The 16,664-nt window shown below is 38.3% G+C and overlaps 2 protein-coding genes across 2 annotated transcripts in view; one reads left to right on the top strand and one right to left on the bottom strand.

The window, feature by feature from the left end:
* LARP4 (La ribonucleoprotein 4) overlaps nucleotides 1-16,664 on the bottom strand; it is a 179,065-nt gene that overhangs the window by 79,640 nt on the left and 82,761 nt on the right. Inside the window, exon 2 of the mRNA XM_070271388.1 lies at nucleotides 3,860-4,053. The gene's annotated coding sequence lies outside the window, so the exon portion shown is untranslated. The remainder of the gene's footprint in view (nucleotides 1-3,859; nucleotides 4,054-16,664) is intronic.
* Nucleotides 1-16,664, top strand: part of FAM186A (family with sequence similarity 186 member A) — a 74,952-nt gene that overhangs the window by 11,233 nt on the left and 47,055 nt on the right. The gene's annotated exons all lie outside the window — the stretch shown is intronic.

Below are 16,664 nucleotides of genomic sequence, written 5' to 3'. Positions count from 1 at the left end.
GCCACAACTAGAAGGACCCACAATGAAGAATATACAACTATGTACTGGGGGCTTTGGGAAGAAAAAAGAAAAAAATAAAAAATCTTTGAAAATAAAGTATTGAAGTCTCCCACTATTGTAGAACTATCTATTTCTCCCTTTAATTCCATCAAGTTTTGCTCTTGTGTTTTGAATGTCTATTATTAAATGCATGAATGTTTATAATTGTTACATCTTCTTGCTATATTGAACTTTTTATTATATTCTTTGGTAATCTTTTTTGATTTAAAGTCTATTTTGTCTTTTATTGACATAGCCACTCAGCTCTTTTTTTTTTTTTTGTTATTGTTTGCATGGAATCTCTTTTGCCATCGTTTCATTTTCAACCTCTTTGGGTCTTTGGAACTGAAGTTAGTCTCTTATAAACAGCATATGGTGGATCACAGTTTTTAAAAATCTGTTCTACCAAGCCTTATCTTTTGATAAAATGGTTTAATCCATTTACATTTAAAGCAATTACTGGCCAGCCTGGTGGTGCAGCTGTTAAGTGCCCACGTTCTGCTTCAGCGGCCGGGGTTCGCCGGTTTGGATCCCAGGTGCGGACATGGCACTGCTTGGCAAGCCATGCTGTGGTAGGCATCCCACATATAAAGTAGAGGAAAATGGGCACAGATGTTAGCTCAGGGCCAGTCTTCCTCAGCAAAAAGAGGAGGATTGGCAGCAGTTAGCTTAGGGCTAATCTTCCTAAAAAAAAATAAACTAATTACTGATAAGTGATTTAACATTTTTCATTTTGTTATTTGTTTTCTATTTGCATTATAGCTTTTTTCTTCTCATCTTTTGAATTATTGCCATCCTTTTTGTTTAGTTGATTTTTTTAGTAAAATGTTTTAATTCCTTTCTCATTTCCTTTTTGTACATATTGTATACTTCTTTGCTTTGTGGTTACCATGGGGATTACAAATAACATCATAAAGTTATACACTCTTAATTTGAATTTTTTTATTGCAGTAACATTGCTTTATAACATATAAATTTCAGGTGTACATGGTTATATATGTCAATTTCTGGGTAGATTACATCATGTTTACCACCTAAGGACTAATTACAATCCATCACCACACACACACACACACACACACGTGCCTAATCACCCCTTTTACCCCTCCTCCCACCTCCCATCCCCTCTGGTAACCACCAATCTAATCTCTGTTTCTATGTGTTTGTTTGTCATTGTTGTTTTTTGTGTGTGTGAGGAAGATTGGCCCAGAGCTAACATCTGTTGCCAATCTTCCTCTATTTTATGTGGGATGCCACCACAGTGTGGCTTGACAAGTGGTCCTAGGTTCACACCCAGGATCCCAACTTGCAAACCCCAGGCCACCAAAACAGAGTGCCTGAACTTAACCACTACACCACGGGCCAGCCCTGTTGTTTTTATCTTCTATTTATGAGTGAGATCATACACTATTTGACTTTCTCCCTCTGACTTATTTCCATCCATGTAGTCACAAATGGCCAGATTTCATCATTTCTTATGGCTGAGTAGTATTTCTTTGTGTATATATACCACATCTTCTTTATCCATTCTTCCCTTAATGGGCACCTAGTTTGCTTCCAAGTCTTGGCTATTGTGAATAATGATGCAATGAACATAGGGGTTCATGTATCTTTATGCATTTGTGTTTTCATCTTCTTTGGATAAACCCCCAGCAGTGGAATAGCTGTGTCATTTGGTAGGCCTATTCTTAATTTTTTGAGGAATCTCCATATTGTTTTCCATAGTGGCTGCACCAGTTTGCACTCCTATGAGCAGTGTATGAGAGTTCCCTTCTCTCCACATCCTCTCCAACACTTATTGTTTCCTGTCTTGTTAATTATAGCCATTCTGATGGGAGTGAAGTGATATCTCATTGTAGTTTTGATTTGCATTTCCCTGATAGTTAATGATGTTGAACATCTTTTTATGTGCCTGTTGGCCATCTGTATATCTTGTTTGAAGAAATGTCTGTTCAGATCCTCTGCCCATTTTTAATTGGGTTTTTTGTTGTTGTTGTTGAGTTGTATGAGTTGTTTATATATTTTGGATGTTAACCCCTTATTGGATACATACTTTGCAAATATCTTCTCCCAATTGTTAGGTTGTCTTTTCATTTTGTTGATGGTTTCCTTTTCTGTGCAGAAGTGTTTTAGTCTGATGTAGACCCATTTGTTTATTTTTTCTTTTGTTTGCCTTGCCTGAAGAGATATGATATTCAAAAAGATACTGCTAAGGATGATGTCAAAGAGTGTATGCCCCATGTTTTCTTCTAGGAGTTTTATGGTTTCAGGTCTTAGATTCAGGTCTTTAATCCACTTTGAGTTAATTTTTGTGTATGGTATAAGATAAATGATCTATTTTCATTTTTTTGCATGTGGCTGTTGATATTTTTTTATTGGATGTCAGATATTGTAAATTCTGTCTTCTTAGGTGCTGGATATTTTTCTAATTCTATAAATATTCTCAAACTTTTAGAAAACAGTTATGTAGAAGTAGTTTGATCCTTTTGAATCTTTCTTTGTGCATTGCTGGTGAGACTATGAAGCTGGGTACCTGAGGATTACTGGAAATATTCAATAAGATTACCTTTCCATCTTGTTCCCAACACAGATATAGATGAAAAGAAGTTAATCTTGTCAATTCGATGTTTTCTTGTTTACTCTGAGGGGTGACTCATGAGTCAGGGAGGATTTATAAGTTTGTTTTACAGAAGAAAAAGAATGCCTTCAAGGAAATAACAATTACCAGATAACCAGCCCCCAGCTGCCATTGATGCCCTGAAGTCACATTGCCCAAGGGCTTATCTGGAGCAAAGAAACAGGGATTACACCTTTGTTTCTCCAAAACTCCTCCTGCCAAGTCCCTTAGCTCCATGAAATCCCCTGCTTTCTCTCTCTCTCTTTTTTTTTTTTTAAGGAAGATTAGCCCTGAGCTAACATGTGCTGCCAATCCTCCTCTTTTTGCTGAGGAAGACTGGCCCTGAGCTACATCTGTGTCCATCTTCCTCCGCTTTATATGTGGGACACCTACCACAGCAAGGCTTGCCAAGGAGTACCGCGTGCGCACCCAGGATCTGAACCGGAGAACCCTGGGCTGCCGAAGCGGAATGTGAGAATTTAACCGTTGCACCACCAGGCCAGCCCCAGTTTCCTTCTCTTATTAAGGCAGATTTGAGAGAACCTATCCTCTTGCCTTCTCATTTTGGCCAATTCAAATAATCTTTCTCCATCTCCAAGCACTGATGTGTCAGTGATTGGCTTACTGTGCACTGGGCACAGGAACTTGAGATTAAGAAGTTCATTATCAACTATAGCAGCATTTTCCTTATGGCTAATTTTGCCTCCATTACTGAGGCAAAAAAGTTTCTGAGTACTCTACCAGTTATTCCTTGGATTAAGTTCTCTACTCCAGCTGGGGACAGAAAATATCCCTCCTCCTTTTGTGAGCTCTGGGGACTGTTTCTATTAATCCTTTTAGATGGCCTTCTTTTAGTTGTTTCAGATAAGAGGATAAATCTAGTCCATGTTACTTCATCTAGGGTGGAAGGATAGGTTGAATTCTCCTTTTAAAAACTTAAAAAAGAGGCTGGCCCCGTGGCCGAGTGGTTAAGTTCGCCCGCTCCGCTGCAGGCGGCCCAGTGATTTGTTGGTTCGAATCCTGGGCGCGGACATGGCACTGCTCATCAAACCACGCTGAGGCAGCGTCCCACATGCCACAACTAGAAGGACCCACAACGAAGAATATACAACTATGTACTGGGGAGCTTTGGGGAGAAAAAGGGAAAAAAATTAAAAAAATAAAAACTTTAAAAAATTATAGTAAATATAAGTAAAAACTCACAATTTAAAAATTCAATGGAGGGGCTGGTCCGGTGGCACAGTGGTTAAGTGCACACGTTCTGCTTTGGTGGCCTGGGCTGTCAGTTCGGACCCTGGGTGCAGACATGGCACCGCTTGGCAAGCCATGCTGTGGTAGGCGTCCCACATATAAAGTAGAGGAAGATTGGCAGCAGATGTTAGCTCAGGGCTAATTTCCTCAAAAAAAAAAAAAAAAAAAAACAATTATCACAAAGTGAACAAACCCAAAAATTACAAAAAAGTATTATCTGAACTACAGAAACCTCCTCATTTCCCCCAAAGACAACTATTATCTTGACCCTTAACACTGTAGGTTGGTTTTGCCTGATAAATGGAATCATACAGTATATATTCTTTAATGTCTGGCTTCTTTTGCTTAATACTAAGTTCATGGTATTCTTTATATGAAGATATAGTTCATTAATTTTCATTACTGTCGTTCCATTTTATGACTTTATCCATTCTGCTATTTTTGTCTACTACAAACAATATTGCTATAAACATTTTTACGAATATCTTTTGATACACGTGTGCATGCATTTCATCTATGAATGAAATTGCTGAGCAATCAAGCATGCATAGATTCCACTTTAATAAATAATGCAAAATGGGTTTTTTCTTTAAGTTTTTAATTTCAAATTACTTTTGGACTTAAAGAAAAGCCACAAAAATAGCACAGAATTTCCATATATTTTAACCCAGTTTCCCCTAATGTTTAACATCCTATATAACCATAGTACAACAGTCACTCAGAAAATTAAAATTGATACAATACTATTAACTAAAGATCTCATTTCAGTTTTACAAGTTTTCCCACTCATGTCATCTTTCCGTAACAGGATCCTATCCAGGGCCTCATATAGCATTTACTTGTTTCTCCTTAGTTTCTTGCAGTCTGTATCATTTCCTTGGTCATTCATTGCCTTTTATGACCTTGATATTTTCAAATAATATTATTTTTTGAATCTCTCTCAGTTTGGGCTTCTTTAATTATTTTTCATGATTGGATTGAAATTATACATTTTGGGGGGGCAAGAAAACCCCAGAAATGATCTGTGTTAGTAAATCATATTACAGGGTTTTGCATTATGACTAGTGTTGACCTTGATCATTTGGTTATAGAGGTTTGTTCACTGTAAGGTTATCTTTGTAGTTAATAAATACCTTGGGGAAGATACTTTGAGACTGTGCACACTCTGTGTCTTCCCAAATTTTTGTCCAATAATTTTGGAATCCACTGGTAGATATTGCCAGCAACAATTACTACTGTGCTATTTACCTAATGGTAATTTCCTATTTCCTTCTTCCACATTTATGAATAGGAAATCTACTGCAAGGAAAACCTACCTCTTCCACTTTTTTATTTACCTGATAATTACTTACACTGATATAGACTCATAGATATTTATTCTATCCTGTAGGTTATAATTCAATAATATTATTTTTTGAGTGTGTGTGTGGCTTCCATTGTTCCAGATTTGGCCATTAGGAGCTCCTTCAGGACTCCTGTGTCCTTTCAACAAGTGGCTATCTATCTATCTATCTATCCATCTATCTCTATCTGCATTTCACTATTTTTTGAAACCATAAGATGTTCCAGGATCATCTTGTACATTCCCTGCCCAGTCCTGGAATCAACAACTTTTCCAAAAGCCCTGGTTGCTTTTATTGGCGAATGATGTTTAGAAATTAAGATCTGGGGCTAGGTGTGTTCATTACTACCAGAGTGTCATTTCTTCCAGCCCTTCTCAGCAAATAGAGCTAGGAGATATATGCATGTGTTTTAACCCATGTATATATATAGGCATATATATTTAAAACATGACTTTATAGTGATAGTTCAGATTCCAGTCTTGTACCACAGGGATTATTTTGGTCATTTCTTATTCCTTATTTGTAATTTCTTTCTCCAAGAGTGAAAAACCCAGTTCTTATTATCTACAATATATTTACTTATTTGTTCATATCTAGTGTACACATAGAGTACTATCCAAATTGCTAACTCATATCCCTGCAAGAAACACATTTACTGACTAGTACAGCATTTGCGTACCATTCTTCTGTATTTAACCTTACATTATTCAGTCAAGATGTTGTTTTCCAAAGTTACTGGCTACTACTTTTCTTCTTAGTGTGGCTATGTTATTCATCTGTACACAGTTAGGTTCAGTTGTTAGTATTTGTATCCATTTCTTGTCACCCCATACACTGGTTGGTTTCAAGAGTTTATTTATTGAGTATGTGAAGGGTATGTGAAACATTACTATGGTGATAAAAATCAGAGTTATACAAAAAGGTATAGTTCGAATAATGTAACTCCTTCCTCATCCCTGTTGCCCCATTCTTATTCCTCCTTTCTTTCTACCTTTTCCCCAATACATCCTGTATATAACCAATCTCTCTAGCAACTAGCTTATCCTTCTTGTGTTTCTTTTGCATAAATGAGTAGATTGATATGTAATTTCTTATAATTCCTCTTTCTTACACAAAGGGTAGCATACCATAGATGTTCTTTTTTTCTTTACTTTTTTCCCTTAAACTGGATGTCCTGGAGATCACTTCATATCAGTTCAAAGAGATCTTCCTCATTCTTTTTTCTATCTGCACCATAATCCATTGTGTGGGCATACCATCGTTAATTCAGTTACCCTCATATGTATGTATATTTAGGTTTTTTGCAATATTTTGCAATTACAAGCCTTGCTTCAATGAATAACTTTGTGCATTTATATTTTCATGTGGTTAAATGTGTACTTTCAGGGTAGATTCCTTAGAAGCAAGCTGCTGGGTTGTAATGTAAGTATATGTGTAGTTTTGTCAAGTAATGAAAAATTTCAGTTCAGAAAAGTTGTACCAGTTTGTATTTCCGCGATTTGCAAATATTTACTCCCAGTCTGTGGCTTGACTTTTCCTTCTCTTAACAGTGTTTTTCAAAGAGCAGAAGTTTTAAATTTTTGTGAAACTCAAGTTATCAATTTGTTTTTGATTATGCCTGTGGTGTCATTTACAAGAAATCTTTGCCTAATCCAAAGTTACAAATATTTTCTTCTATTTTTTCTTAATTTTATAGTGTTAGGTTTTACACTTAGGTCTATGATCCATATGACTTAGTTTTTTTAATATTGTGTGAGACAGGAATAAAAGTTCTCTTTTAAAAAAAATTTTTGGCATATGGATGTGCAATTATTCCAAAAGCATTTGTTGAAAAGATTATCCTGTCAGGAGACTTATGATTTCCATTTCTGCATGTAAGGAGCTTGGAAGTCACCACCCCATCCTAACAAGAACAAAGCTGGACAGACTGAAAAATCAACAACTGTTCTTGGATCCATGAGAGAGGTGAGGACATGGGTCAAACCACTGTTCTCAAGATTGGAGAGATAGGCAGGCGAGGACAGGGAGTCATCAGTTACTAGAGGAAAGAACTCATAAGCAGAAACTGCTGTGGGAACCAGTGCTGGGGTAGGAAAATTGCTGGAGGTTCAGTGTAGACAATTCTGAGAGTTAAAAGCTCCAAGGAGACCCAATCACAGGGGACACCCCCACGCTTGTGTGAGTTTTACCTCCAAGAACTCCAACCGGTTCTCACTGTAAATAGCAGAGAAAAATCCCCTTGTGCTTCTGGCAGGAGGAGGGGAAGAGTAAACATTCTGAAATACACCAGAGCAGCCTGTTCTTTTTAACAAGGGCTGCCCTCAGGAGAAACTACTTAACCAGAGGCTAACCTGCTGGGGTTTTATCAGAGCCTAATCTACCTGGGGGAGGGAAAATACCCCACTCCAGCTCCCTTTAGCCATCCTGTCCCACCTAAGGGGGGAAAAACTGGGAAGCACTGGTGAAGTGCACAGGCTTTCAAAAAGACTGAGACCTAATCATAGGATTATAAAACATTTCTCCTTCTCCTCTACCTTACCACAACATCACTAAAGACCTATTTACCAGAGTTCCTTTCGCCAAGTACATCACGTACAGTTTTCAATAAAAAATTATAAAGCATGCTAAGAGGCAGAAAGCACAATTTGAAGAGACAGAGCAAGCATGAGAACCAGACATGGCAGGGATTTGGAATTATCAGACTAGAAATTTAAAATAATAATGCTTATACACAAAAATTAACTCTAAATGGATTAAAGATTTGAATGTAAGAACTGAAACTATAAAAACCCTAGAAGAAAATATAGGCAGTACACTCTTTGACATTGGTCTTAGCCACGTCTTTTTGAATACCATGTCTATTAGGGTAAGGGAAAAAAAGAAAAAGTTAACAAATGAGACTACATCAGACTAAAAAGCTTCTGCAAAACAAAGGAAACCATGAACAAAATGGAAAGACAACCCACCAACTGGGAGAAAATATTTGAAAATCATTTATCAGACAAGGGGTTGATCTCCAAAGTATATAAAGAACTCACACAACTCAGCAAAAAAAACACAAACAACCCTATGAAAAAATGGGTAGAGGATATGAACATACATTTTTCTAAGGAAGATATACAGATGGCCAACAGGCACATGAATAGATGTGGAACATCACTAATTATTAGGGAAATGCAAATCAAAACTACAATGAGATATCACCTTATACCTCTTAGAATGGCTATAATCACCAAGACAAAAAAACAACAGGGCCGGCCCTGTGGCTGAGTGGTTAAGTTTGTGCACTCTGCTCCAGCGGCCCACGATTTCGCTGTTTCGGATCCGGGACGCGGACATGGCACTGCTCATCAGGCCACGTTGAGGTGGCGTCCCACATGCCACAACTAGAAGGACCTGCAACTAGGATATACAACTATGTACCGGGGGGATTTGGGGAGATAAAGCAGAAAAAAAAAAAAAAAGATTGGCGACAATTGTTAGCTCAGGTGCCAACCTTTAAAACCACCACCAACAACAACAACAAATGTTGGAGAGGATGTGGAGAAAAGGGACCACTCATACACTGCTGGTGGGAATGCAAACTGGTGCAGCCACTATGGAAAACGATATGGACATTTCTCAAAAAACTAAAAATAGAAATACCATATGACTCAGCTATCCCACTATTGGATATCTACCCAAACAACTTGAAATCAACAATCCAAAGTAACATATGTACCCCTATGTTCATTGCAGCACTATTCACAATAGCCAAGACATGGAAACAATCCAAGTGCCCAGTGACTGATGATTGGATAAAGAAGATGTGGTATATATATATATATATATATATGTATACAATGGAATAATACTCAGCCATAAAAAAGACAAAATCATCCCATTTGCAACAACATAGATGGATCTGGAGGGTATTATGTTAAGCGAAATAAGCCAGAATGGGAAAGACAAACACCAAATGATTTCACTCATATGTGGAATATAAACAAACACATGGACAAAGAAAACAGTTCAGTGGTTACCAGGGGGAGTGGGGTGTCGGGTGGATACAGGGGGTGAAGGGGAGCACTTGTGTGGTAACAGACAAGAAATATGTACAACTGAAATTTCACAATGATGTAAACTATTATGAACTCAATAAAAAAATAATAATGGTTAATATGCTAAGGGCTCTAATGGAAAAAGTAGACAGTATTCTAGAACAGATGGATAATGTAAGCAGAGAGATGCAAATCCTAAGAAAGAACCAAAAAGAAATGCTAGCGATTAAAGACACTATAACAGAAATGAAGAATGCTTTTGCTGGGCTTATTAGTAGACTGGATATGGCTGAAGAAAGAATCTCTGAGCTTGAGAATATGACAAGAGAAACTTCCAAAACTGAACAGCAGAGAGAACAAAGACTGAAAAAACCAGAATATCCAAGGTTACTGTGGAACAACTACAAAAGGTGTAACAAATGTGTAATGGGAATATCAGAAAGAGAAGAGGAGAAAGGAACAGAAGTATTATTGGGAGAAATAATTACTGAGAATTTCTTCAAATTAACGTCAGACACCAAATCACAGATGCAGGAATCTCAGAGTACATCAAGCAGAATAAATGCCCCCAAAACTACACTTCGATATATCATTTTCAAGCTACAAAAAATAAAAAATAGGGCCAGCCTGGTGGCATAGTGGTTAAGTTCTCATGCTCCACTTTGGCAGCCCGGGGTTCGCCGGTTCAGATCCCAGGTGCAAACCTAGCACTACTCATCAAGCCATGCTGTGGCAGGCGTCCCACAAATAAAGTAGAGGAAGATGGGCACGGATGTTAGCTGAGGGCCAGTCTTCCTCAGCAAAAAGAGGAGGATTGGTGGCAGATGTTAGCTCAGGGCTAATCTTGCTCAAAAAAAAAAGAAATTAAGAGGATAAATTAATGAAATAGAAAAGAAAAATACAACGAAGAGGCTTAAAAAAGCTGAAAGATGATTCTTTGAGAAGTCTAATTGAACAATCTTTGTAACAGTCGATCAAGAAAACAGAAGGCACACATAAACACTATTAAGGGTGAAAAGGTTGATATAACAATAGATACAGCAGAGATTCAAAAGACAATAAGAGAAAATAGAATATTAAGTATAAGTTAGGGATAGTAACTTGAAAAGCTTAAGTGAAATGGGACATTGTCTAGAAAAAAAATATGTAATCAATCTTATACAAACTTTTTCAGAGAAAAGTAGGAAATTCTTTGTAAACATTTTTATGATATTAAAACCATTTGAAGGCAGTATGAAAAAGTGGTTATATGCTAATATCACCCATGAACAAAGGTGCAAAAATTCCGAATAAAATATTAACAAAAAAAGTGTGATAGCCAAAATCATGTATCCCCTCCCCCACAAAAAATGATATCAGGACCTAATCCTTGGGAAGATGTAAATGTCACCTTATAGGGAAAAGAGATCTTTACAGATGTGGGTAAAGGTCTTGAGGTGAAGAGATTATCCTGGATTTTCCAGATGGGCCCCAAATGCAATCACAAGTGTCCTTATAAGAAAGAGGTTGAGGGTCTGGCCCCATGGCAGAGTGATTAAGATCTCGTGCTCCGCTTCAGTGGCCCAGGGTTTCACTGGTTTGGATCCTGGGCGCAGATACGGCACCGCTCGTCAGGCCATGCTGAGGCAGCATCCCACATGCCACAACTAGAAGGACCCACAACTAAAATACACAACTATGTACTGAGGGGCTTTGGGGAGAAGAAGGAAAAATAAAATCTTTAAAAATAAAAAAAAGTTAAAAAAAAAGAAAGAGGCTGAGAGAGATTTGACACATATAGGGGAAAAGGCAACATGAGGACAAAGCAGAGAGATTTAAAGCTGCTGGCATTAAAGGTTGGAGTGATGTGGCCACAGCCAAGAAATGCTGGCAGCCACCAGAAGCTGCAAGAGACAAGGAATAAATTCTGCCCAAGAGCATCCCAAGGGAGTGTGGCCCCACTGACACTTTGATCACAGCCCACTGACACAGATTTCAGACATCTGGCCTCTGGAACTGTGACAGAATGAATTTTTGTCCTTTTATATCAGCAAGTTTGGGGAAATTTGTTACAGCAGCCACAGGAAACTAACACAAAAAGTGAGGGCAAGTATAAAAAGGATAATATATCATGTTGAAGGTTTGTTCCAAAAAACATATTAATGTGTTATTCACCATGTTAACAGATTAAAGGAGAAAACCATGAGATCAACTCAATAGTTGTAAAAAAAAAAAATTTTGGTAAATTCAATTCATGCATGATATCTTTCAACAGACTAGGAAAAGAAGGAAATACCGTTAACTTGATAAATTGCAACTATGAAAAACTTAAAGGAAACATCACACTTAATTCTATAATATTAAAATTATACCCTGTAAAATATGGGTAAAGACAAGGATCCCCACCATTATTGCTTTTAATCTCATGGTTCTGGAAATTCTAGCCAACACACTGAGACAAAAAGACACAAAAAGAATGAGGATTAGAAAGATTTGACAAATAATTATTTGTCAAAGATCTGATTATCACATACACACACATAAAATTCCAGAAGAATCTACAAAATATTATAGTTATACCAGAAGGCCTAACAGATTGCTGAATATAAGATCAATACAATAGATCAACTGCATTTTTATACCCCACCAAGAAACAGAAATTTTAAGAAAATACACCATTTATAATATCAATAGAAATATAGGTACTGTTTTAGTTAGTTTGGGCTGCTATAACAAAGTACCGTAGACTAAGTGGCTTATAAACAAGACAGATTTATTTCTCACAATTCTGAAGGTTGGAAGTCTAAGATCAGGGTGGCAGCATGGTCACCAGAGGGTGAGAGCCCCCTCCCAGTTTGCAGACTGCTGACTTCTTGCTGTGTCCTCACATGGTGGAAGCAGTAAGGGAGTTCTCTGTAGTCTCTTTTACCAGGGTACAAATCCCATTCATGAGGGCTGTGCCCTCATGATCTAACCCCCTACCAAAGGCCCCACCTCCTAATACCATCATATTGGGAATTAGGATTTCAACACATGAATTTTGGGGGTGCACAACCATTCAGTCTGTAACAGGTACCTAGACGTAACAAAAAATAATGTGCAAGACATTTATGTGGAAATTATAAAACTTTATGGAGAGAAAATTATGAAACCTTATTGAAAGACTATATAAATTGAGAGATGAACCATGTTCATGAATAGAAAGACTCAACTATGTCAATGATTCCCAAACCAAAATATAGATTTAAAGCAAATTCCATCAAAATCCTTGAAAGGGAACTCATGAAGCATGACAAGTTGATAATAAAATTTAATAGAGGAGCTAAGGTCCGAGAACAGCCAAGACAAAGCTGAAGAAGGAGAACAAGGTAGGATACTATCTCTAACAGATATAAAGATGTATTATAAAATGATTCCAGTTAAAACATTGTGTTACTGGCACAGGGATAGATAAATAAGGCCATGAAACAGAGGGCTCAGAAATAGACTGCCATACAATGGGATAAATGACAGAGCCAGCGTTGACTGTCTGAGAGTAAAGTAGACAATACTATAAATGATGTTGGGACAATTGGTTAAGTTTATTGAAAAAATGATTTTGGTTTCCTATCTCACACTCAAATGTGAAGGAAAATATCTTTATGACCCCAGGGTAGAGAAAGATTGATGAATTTTTCTACATTAAAGAGATCTCGGGGCCGGCCCGGTTAAGTGCACATGTTCTCCTTCAGCAGCCCCGGGCTCACCAGTTCGGATCCAGGGTGCAGACATGGCACCACTTGGCAAGCCATGCTGTGGCAGGCATCCCACATATAAAATAGAGGAAGATAGGCATGAATGTTAGCTCAGGGCCAGTCTTCCTCAGCATAAAGAGGAAGATTGGCAGCAGATGTTAGCTCAGGGCTAATCTTCCTCAAAAAAGAAAAAAAAAGAGAAGATAAAGGCTTTATTGCAAGGTCAATCAGCAAGGAGACAGGAGGCAAGGCTCTCAAATCTGTCTCCCTGATCCAGGGGTTGGGGCAAAATTTAAGAGATTAGGGGGAATAGGCTGGTATGCAGAATCACTGGCAGGGCAGGTTTTGATTAGAGGGGTTTATACATTTATAGTAAGGTGTGAAAAGGGCTTTAACTTTGGATCTTCCTAAACAATGGGCCTCTTACTTCTTTTTTTTTTAATATACATATATTTTTTCACTGAGGAAGATTAGCCCTGAGCTAACATCTATTGCCAATCTTCCTCTTTTTTTGCTTGAGGAAGATTAGCTCTGAGCTAACATTTGTGTCAGTCTTCCTCTACTTTATACGTGGGTCACCGCCACAGCATGGCTGGTGAGTGGCATAAGGCCATGCCTGGGATTTGAACTCGCAAACCTGGGCTGCCAAAGCAGAGCATGCTGAACTTAACCACTAGGCCACAGGGCTGACCTCCTGACCCCTCACTTCTGATGAGAGTCTGACTTTCTTTTTTTTTTGAGGAAGATTAGCCCTGAGCTAATGTCTGCTGTCAATCCTCCTCTTTTTTTTTGCTGAGGAAGACTGGCCCTGAGCTAACATCTGTGCCCATCTTCCTCTGCTTTATATGTGGGACGCCTACCACAGCATGGCTTGCCAAGTGGTGCCATGTCCACACCCGGGATCCAAACCAGTGAACCCCAGGCCGCCGAAGCGGAACATGCACACTTAACCACTGCACCACCGGGCTGGTCCCAACAGTCTGATTTTCAAGTTCCAGTCATGTCCCGGTCCTTTGATTCTTTTGGGGGAAAATCTGGTTCTGGGTGTTATTTCAGATCAAGATTTTCTCTTCTGCACTTGCTTTGGCTACATGACTTGCATTTTTTGGGTTGCCCTTGAAAGAAACTTTAACTTTCTGTTGATAAGGTCAGTTTGAACTGGTCCTAGAGGGCCTATGGTTACAATTTCACACCCACCAGAGTGGCCAACATTTTTAAAGTTTAATTATACCACACGTTGGCAGGAATGTGAAGCAACAGGTATACTTATACTTTGCCATGGAAGTATACATTGGTGTGATTATTTTGGAAAACACTTTGGTATCATCTAGTAAAGTTGAAGACACACGCATCTTGGGGCCGGCCCAGTGGTGCAGCAGTTAAGTTCACATGTTCCACTTCAGCAGCCCTGAGTTTGCAGGTTTGGATCCCTGGTGTGGACCTACGTACGCACCGCTTGTCAAGCCATGCTGTGTTAGGTGTCCCACATACAAAGTGGAGGAACATGGGTGTGGATGTTAGCTTAGGGCCAGTTTTCCTCAGGAAAAAAAGAGGAGGATTGGCAGTGGATGTTAGCTCAGGGCTAGTCTTCCTCAAAATAAATAACTAAAAATTGTTTTAAGAAAAAAGATGCACACATCTTATAATCCTACTTTTCTAATATTAGTCATAAACCCTAATAGCCCTACTGAGTAGAAATTTAATGTGAGCTATACCTGTAACTTTAAATTTCCTAGAAACCACACTATAAAAAGTAGAAAGAACAGGCGAAATTAATTGAATAACTTATTTAACCCAAATGAAATTATCATTTCAACATTTAGTCAATATAAAAATTATTGAGATATATACATTACTCCCATGCCAAGTCTTTGAAAGCAGGTATTTTGCACTTATAGTATATCTCAAATTGCATGCTAGATTTTCACCAGAAATACTTGATCTCTATTTAAACTTCACAGAATTTACAGTTGGAGAAGTGGATTCACACACCAAGTTCTTCCAAACACACCTAAAAGTTTCCCAATAAATGAATCGTGTTAGTTTTAAAATTTCAATTAGTTCAATTTAATTTAAAACGTATTTCCTGTCACTCTTGCCTCATTACAATTGCTCAATAGCTACATGTAGCCAGTGGCTACCATAGTGGACAGCACAGCTCTAGAGAAATTCTTGCATATGTGCACCAGGAGGCATGTTAAAAAATGCTTATGTTATCGTTTGTAAAAGCAAAGAACTAGAAACAAACCAATATAGAAATGAGTAAGAAAATTATAGTATATTTGTGCAATAAACTACTGAACACATACCAGTGAAAATGAACGAACTATAGAGATACGCATCAACATGGATAAACTAAAAACCACGATGTTGATGAAAAAAGCAAGTCACAAAAGAATATAGAGAAGGATTCAAAAACAGGCAAAATTACACAATCTATTATCTAGAGATGTGTGTGTGCATGTGTCTGCTGTAGGGGAGGCAAAACTTTACCTCTACCCATTTTAAGTATTCAGCTAGGATTCTTTCACAAAAAGACAAATTAACGACAGAAAAGCTTTTTTAAAAAACTATTTTTATTATTTTATTTATTTTGTGAGGAAGATTGTCCCTGAGCTAACATCTGTGCCAATCTTCCTCTATTTTCCATGTGGGACATTGCCACAGCGTGGCTTGATGAGTGGTGTGTAGGTCCACACCCAGGATCTGAACCTGTGAACCCCAGGCCACTGAAACAGAATATGTGAACTTAACCACTATGCCACTGCATTGGCCCCTAGAAAAAGTTTATTAACACATGCAGTGCACATCACATGGGAGAAACATAAAGGAAGAGTAACTCAAAGGGGCTTACATAGCATCTTCAATGAAGGACAGTTTGTGGAGAAATGACAGGACAAAGGAAAGCAGTTTTAGGCTTTCAATGGTGGCAAACTGTGGGAAGGTAAATATATGGCAGGAAACTAATGGACTAAGGTTTGTTTGCAGATTCCTCTGGTGCTTATAAATCTATCTCCTTTAGGGCAGAAAAGGAGGGGGGTGAAGAGAGCTTTTCCTGCATTTGCTGCTGCTGCTTTTTTTTTTTTTAAGATTGTCACCTGAGCTAACATCTGTTGGCAATCTTTATTTATTTTTTATTTATTTCATTTTTCCTTCTTCTCCCCAAAGCCCCCCAGTCCATACTTGCATATTCTAGTTGTAGGTCCTTCTGGTTGTGCTATGTGGGATGCTGCCTCAGCATGGTTTGATGAGCAGTGCCATATCTGGGCGGGGCATCCTAACCGGTGAAACCCTGGGCTACAGCAGTGGAGTGCTCAAACTTAGTCACTTAGCCACGGAGCTGGCCCCCATTTGCTGCTTCTTAATTGCCCTGAGTTCAAAATAATTTTCATGTTAAAGAGGGATACTTGGGGTGATATATTCTGGTTTCTTTCACTGCTGTAACAAATTTCCACAACTGGGTAGTATAAAACAACAGATATTTATTCTCTTGTAGTTCCAGAGGTCAAATGTCTGAAAGCTGCGTCATTGAGCTGAAATCAAGATGTCAGCAGGGCTGCACTCTCTCTAGACTCTCTTGAGGAGAATCCATTCCTTGCCTCTTCCATTTTCTGGTGACTACCAGCATTCCTTGGCTGTGGCCACATCACTCCAATCTTCA

This window comes from Equus caballus, chromosome 6, assembly GCF_041296265.1.
Source record: "Equus caballus isolate H_3958 breed thoroughbred chromosome 6, TB-T2T, whole genome shotgun sequence".
NCBI classification, from domain to species: domain Eukaryota; kingdom Metazoa; phylum Chordata; class Mammalia; order Perissodactyla; family Equidae; genus Equus; species Equus caballus.
Note: the sequence above shows the minus strand (reverse complement) of the source record. Positions and strands in the feature narration are given on the sequence as shown.